The following is a 7,500-nucleotide window of genomic DNA, read 5'->3' on the forward strand; positions in this document are numbered from 1 at the left end:
AATGAATGAAATGTGTCTTCCCTCAGACTTCCCTTGGCCCAGCTGTCCTGTTAATCCTAACCCTACATTTTTACTGAAGTGATGTCACATCTGTAAAATGTAGGGTTAGACAGTGAGACCATAAAACACTCTTTCTGCCTTTTCTCAGGCTAGGATGAACCTATTTCAAAAATGTTTGCACATTTATACTACATAGGATCTCAGAGTTCAATACAGCTTCATATTCCCATCGGTGAAGTAGGGCTTTAACCATCCATTGTGTATGCGAGGTTTCATCGGACCGTTTACACTGAAGTATACAGAAGCAATAAAAAAACTTCTGAGTCGTTTGGAAAAGACGCAATGCCCAATGTTGAGATGCTGCAGTCTGGCACTAATGACATCATAAGAACTACAGGGAGACGGTCGCTAAGCTAAAATCATATCCCTGTTTTTTGCTGTTCTGCTGTATGTGTGTGTGTGTGTGTGTGTGTGCGCGTGTGTGTGTGTGTGTGTGTGTGTGTGTGTGTGTGTGTGTGTGGGTGTGTGTGTGTGCGTGTGTGCGGGGTCGCTAGGCTAAAATCATATCCATGTTTTCGTCCCATTCTCGAGGGGTTTGTTTTGTTGCTATTCTAGTGTTGTAGCTGAGAAATGCATTTAGTCCGGACAGAAAAATCACTTTCCCCACAACAAACTGTCATGTGTGTTACTGTTATATAAGACTATTATGGAGTCAGAGGCTGAGTTGTAAAAGCCCTACTAACGTCCTCCCTCCTACATACTCAACATGTATATACTACAAACTGCCTACTTAAACCTGCAGTGTGTAGAATTTTGGGTTTTATTTCCTAGCAGATTTTGTAGAAAGTAATTATAATATCCATAAGTACATTTAATTTAGTGCATAATAGCTGAAATTTTTTTTTTTAATTATTATTTTTTCCCTTAGAAAGGGTCTCATATATGTCCATATATCTGCATATTTTGGACCAAGGCCTAGTGCCGCCATCTTGAAAGTGTCATAGTTGGAATGTCATCAGGTGCATTGTTTAAAATGTAGAATTGTTCTTGTCCTTGAAGGCCACTGTAGCTTCTGTTATTATTCAAAAGGGGTGGGGTTACCCAGGGAGCGTTGCATTCTAGAACTTTGTAGAACTTTCTTGATGATGTCATATTACACACTGCACCTTTAATCATCCATTGTGTATGCGAGGTTTCGTCAGACCGTTTACACTGAAGTATACAGAAGCAATACAGAATTTTAAAATATCTTCCTTGTCGTTTGAAAAGACGCAATGCATTGTGGGGCGGTTGGTTGAGTAGGAAAAGTATCCTATCGATCCATACACAAAATCTTCCCGGAAGTAAGTACTCATCCGGGCATTTCTCGCCAACACAAACTAGGCATACACAACCACAACATACTCAAATTGACGTCAAAATTAGTATGAGAAGGACGTTAGTAGGGCTTTTAGTATGAGAAGGACGTTAGTAGGGCTTTTAGTATGAGTAGGACGTTAGTAGGGCTTTTAGTATGAGAAGGACGTTAGTAGGGCTTTTCAAATGCAGCCAGAGTGTCAAGAGGGGCCCACAAGCATTCTCCAGAATCATTGACTCCACCTTTAAGCAAATATACATTTCTTTAGCAAAAACAAAAATGTGTTGACAAATTCTCAACTTGAAGTCCTTAAAGGAATACTTCACCCATACGGAACCAGCGTTCTATCATTATAAAATCACTATTATAATATAATGAATGAGGTTTTTCTTCCCTCAGTCTTCCCTCAGTCTTCCCCTGGCCCAGCTGTCCTGTTAATCTTGACCCTTACTGTGATGTCACAAGAAGGAAACTGTAGGGTTAGACAGTGAGACCATAAAACACTCTTTCTGCCTTTTCTCAGGCTAGGATGATCCGATTTAAAAAAAAAATTTGCCCATTTATACTAAATAGGATCTCCGAGTTCAATACATCTTCATGTTCCAACCGGTGAAGTAGGGCTTTAAAGTTCTCAACCACATATCAACTTTCTTATGTGTAGTTATTTCTCAGGTCACTTAGAACTAAATGTCTTAAATATCTGAATATTTCACCTCAAAGAACAAGTCAACAAAATTACAGATCCGACCAGACTCGCAGCTGTCAAGTTTGTCAAGAGGGCCCACAAGCATTCTCCATTATCGCTGATTCAACCTTTAAGCGAATATACATTTCTTTAGCAAAAACAAAAATGTGTTGACAAAAATTCTCAACTTGTACGTTCTTAGGAAACTCTTCTTTGTAACAGACTCTGTATATGTGTCGTTTTATTGTGTTTTTTTAATGTGAAGCGCTTTGTGACCCTGGTCTGCGAGAGGCGCTATATAAATAAACTTTACTTACTTACTTACTTCAGTACTTAAAAAAAAAAAAAAATACGATATTTTTTGGGAATTTTATGCTTCTATTGATAGAGTAGAGACAGAGTTGAAATGGGGCAGAGAGGGGAGTGACATGCAGAGAACGACCGCGGGCTGGAATTGAACCCGGGTCCGCTGCTGGCCGAGGCCCATGGGGGGGGGGGGGGGGAAGCCCTACCAACTGAGCTAAGGGCGCCCCAAGTTTCTCAGTACTTTTTTGACAGTTTTTGATTCTCAGTGCTCTGGAACCACCAAAAAAAGTACTGACAACTCAAAAAAACACTAAAAAATACATATATTGCATTCGGTTTTTTCTTCTGAATATTTTTGCATTTTTGTTCACTCTCTCCATCGAGCGAAAATCACAAACACACACACACACACACACACACACACACACTCACACACACACACACACACACACACACACACACACACACGCAGCAGTCAAAGAGTTATAGTGTGGGAGGAACTTTCAGCCTTTGCAGTTTGAAGTTGAAGATGAACTGAATATAAATTGGACAAGATCAAACAAAAGTGTCCCGTTCCAACTGTGAAGGTCTTTAATATGGATTCTGCAGTGCGAATATGGAGTGTGTGTGTGTGTGTGTGTGTGTGTGTGTGTGTGTGAGTGAGTGTGTGAGTGAGTGTGTGTGTGAGTGTGAGTGTGTGTGTGTGTGAGTGTGTGTGAGTGTGTGTGTGTGTGTGTGTGTGTGTGTGTGAGTGTGTGTGTGTGATGTTTTTAGTCGTATTTTTCATGGGGATTTTCCATGCGATTGCATTTTCTTTGTTGTGAAGTGTCATGGAGTGTCAATAACACCGGTCTGTAAACGCTGCCATACTGAGAAATACAGAGAGAGTTTTGTAGGGAGGGAACTGATAATAGGCTTCATCAACTTTTTCAACTCGTTTTGATTGATGGCTTGAATGTAACCGACATTCCTTTAAAGGGACACTGTGTAATATGACATCATCAAGAAAGTTATAGAAAGTTCTAGAATGCAACGCTCCCTGGGTAACCCCAACCCTTTTGAATAATAACAGAAGCTACAGTGGCCTTCAGGGACAAGAACAATTAAACATTTTAAACAATGCACCTGATGACATTCCAAAAACATGGATTCCTACATAAGACTTACCCTCTCAATGTACAAAATGTAATATTAATATTTGTAATTCTCCGCTCAGGAGGATAATTCAGATTATTGGCAGAGGTGATTTTACACCAATGAGGACATATTTATGAATGAGGATATTGATTTTAGCTAATAAATTACTTAAAATGTTACACAGTGCCCCTTTAAATGAAAAAGTTACGCACTGTACCTTTAAGAAGACTCAAGAGTGCATAGATGGAGTTGAAGTCTTTTTTTAGGGGCCAATTTAGTGACTGCCAGACACTACAGGGATCTTTTGAAGACGTGTTTTGATGATGAAAGCTGAAATGTGATCTGAGTCTTGCAGCTCAAATTCGGGCCGTGGAATCTGCCCTTAGGGATTCCTCTCCAACTGCAAAATTTAACTATAAAGGGTTGTCACAGGCGCTAGACTTAACACCACTATACTAGCCTGTGTGTGTGTGTGTGTGTGTGTGTGTGTGTGTGTGTGTGTGTGTGTGTGTGTGTGTGTGTGTGTGTGTGTGAGTGTGTGTGTGTGACTCCACTAGCCCAGGCTCTGTTTTAAAAAATTTAAACAAAAAAAAAAGAGCATTGAAAAAAAATTCCTTTTGAATTAACATCTGGGGTCTATCGGTTCAGAATGATAGAAATATAAAGGATGTGGTTCGCTGTGTGTGTGTGTGTGTGTGTGTGTGGTTGTGTGTGTGTGTGTGTGTGTGTGTGTGTGTGTGTGTGTGTGGGTGTGTGTGTGTGTGTGAGTTGGCGAGTGTGAGATTCAAAGTTGAATATCAAAGTCACGCGGAGTTGAAAGACTTTAGCATGTTATCAGATTGTAGTTGTCATGTTTTATGTTATGGTTGGATGGTTGGAAGTTAATATGGTAATGTACCTTATCCTGGATTATTTTCAAAATAGGAACGGGCGATATTCCTTTAAAGGTGAAGTAAGCGGTTTATTTATGTTAATATAAGTGTAAAATCGCTCTTTATTCATACAGTGATCACTTACATAATGTGCGCGTTTCATAAAGCCGATCTCTCAGTCAGCTGCTTTGTATTTAATCGGCAAATAAACTTATTGGAGTATCCCGAAATTGTTATCCAATCAGAAGAGAGAACGCTACAAACCGACACTCGTCTCACTCATAGTATATACACTCCATGGTCTCACTGCCGGTGCACGCCAGAGCGACAGATGGGTGAATGTTTATGCGCCTACAATGGCGGAGCAGGTAAAAATCCTTCCCAATGTCCCAATTTTGATGGTTTCTATCATGTTTTATCACACTTATGGATCTGAGATGATGCTAGATAACTCGCTGCTTGAAGACCGCAGTGCATTAATGTGGTGACGTAGGGACGAGCGAGGGGACCGCTAACTGCAGTAATATTGCTAGCTCATTAGGCCCTTTTGTCAACAAACCAGTTTTCTATTTTTCCGAACAAATTGCAGTGAAAAATTTAAGAGATAAAAATACAATAACTGAAATCAACAACTTTGGTGCACATCTATCTGCGCTATTACGGTATTGGTGCTTGGAACAACCAATAAGGATGAAAGTGCACCGCTACCGTAACTGCAAGTATAGATGTGCATTGAAATCCAATGGGCAGTAAGGACATATCCTAAAACGGAATCTGCACTAGTAAAATGTATATATTTTGAGCGTCTCTGTGAAGTTGTACTGGCAATTTTTTTCATTTTTTTTTTCAGTTTTCTGACATTTTTCTATGCCAATTGTTCATAAATCGAGGCCATAATCTGCAAAAAAAAAAGATAGCATTACTTGTAGGGTCACTTACTAACATACTTGTGGTTGTTTTTTCACATATTCATTGAAAGCATTGGACTGGAATTATTCTAAATAGACTAAATTCCTCCGTCCGATCAACAGTTGTTGCTGCCTCTCTTGTTTTTGGTTTTCCTGGAGACACTTAAAACAAAGATGCGAATTTAAGTCAAAATTATTAAAATCATAGAGTATTTTTCTCTGTGGACACACTGTTTTGGACGTCGTGAGAAGATAACAAGCGTCATATATTTGACATAATAATGATAAAATTACATTTAAGGGGATAATTGTGCTCCAGACATTCTATTCTTAATCCCTAATAACATCTACAATTTGAAATATGTTTACTTTTGAACAAAACAGCAGTTAATATTGGAAGACGGCCTTTTGTCCCGCTTCTCAAGAATCACTGAAAGCATTGGACTGGAAATATTCTAAATAGACTAAATTCCTCCGTCCGATCAACAGTTGCTGCCTCTCTTGTTTTCTGCCTGTCGTGGTCTTTTCCCCGGAGACACTTAAACAAAGAGATGAGCCCGCCGGGAGAATCTGCTTAACAAATGCCCCAAAACCACTGACTGAGGAACTAAGATCATTAGGGCCTGTGCTATCAATCAGCTAAAGAGGGGGACGTCCCAAACACACACACACACAGAGCAGAGACACACACACACAAAGCAGCGAGAGATACACACACAAAGCAGCGAGAGATACACACACAAACACAATAAGAGCAGATACACACACACACACACACACACACAGAAAACATACACACACAGAGCAGAGAGAGAGAGAGACAGACAGACAGACAGACAGACAGACAGACAGACAGAGAGAGACAGACGGACAGACACACACACACACACACACGCACACGCACACGCACACACACACACACACACAGCATGAAATGTGAGTGAAATGTGGCCCTTAAAACATTGCACTGATGGTTAGACCTCAGGGGTTTGGGAATAACATTTACAGATCTGCAGACAGCGCTGACACAACACTCCAGTCTGCAGAATGTATAATATCATTCACAGGCGTCCACTCTATTCCTTTATACTTCATACTCAGTTTAATTCAAAAAGCAGAAAATGTTGGGGCGCTCCGGTGGCGTAGTGGATAGAGCACGTACCGTATTGGCTCCGGCCTTCGTTGCAGTGGTCGCGGGTTCAAATCCGACCCGTGGACCTTTACTGCAGGTCATCCCCCCTCTCTCTCTCTCTCTCTGTCTCTCCATTTCAACTCTGTACTGTCTAATAAAGCTTGAAAATGCCAAAAAATAATATTTAAAAAAAAGCAGAAAATGCTCAGGGTATTGAAGAAAGCAGTCATAACCTGAACTAATTTTAAAATTTTAGCCAATTAAAAAATTTAGAAAATTTGTTTTTTGAACTAGGAGCAATACAATAAATAATAAATAAATAAAATAATATTAAAAAAATTTAAATAATTTGAAAAAGTATTATTGTTTTCGAGCTACGAATGGAAAAATTAAATTAGAATATAAAAAAAATATTTAAAATTTTGAATAATGTTTTTTTAGGATGGGGTGGGGTGAGAAAATTAAAAAAAAAAGTCGACCTGTATATTAAGCGCTATGTTTATTGTATAAAAATGGTGATACAAAGTAAAAGTTGGTTCCTTATAATTAACGACCTATCCATTATCATAATCATTATCTATCTTAAGTCCTAAATCTATATGCATAGTATAAATTAATGAAGAGATTTATCAGGGAAACACCAGATGTATGAGCCATATCCATCTGTATGTGTGTGTGTGTGTGTGTGTGTGTGTGTGAAAACCATCGCCCATTAGCCCGAGACACACACACACACCATGAAAGACTGGTGGTTAAGCCCCTGGGGTCGTTATGAATATTCATACGCACATGTAGCTACGAACACACACACACACACACACACACGCACACACGCACACACACACACGCACGCACACACGCACACACACACGCACACACACACACACACAGACTCTTCTCACCATCAAAGTCATTCTGGATTCCAACTGACTTAGTGTTGGTCTCACAACAGATGTGAGTGTGAGTGTGTGTGACAGGGAACTGACTGGCACAGAGCCCCACATCGCGAGCTCTTATCAATTATTTTGGATGGACGTTTGAAAGCCCCTGTAGATCCCAATACACAAAAATCCTTATAACTATGTTGTTTAGGGAGTTAGCTG

This window comes from Ammodytes marinus, assembly GCF_949987685.1.
Source record: "Ammodytes marinus genome assembly, chromosome: 5".
Lineage (NCBI taxonomy): Eukaryota > Metazoa > Chordata > Actinopteri > Uranoscopiformes > Ammodytidae > Ammodytes > Ammodytes marinus.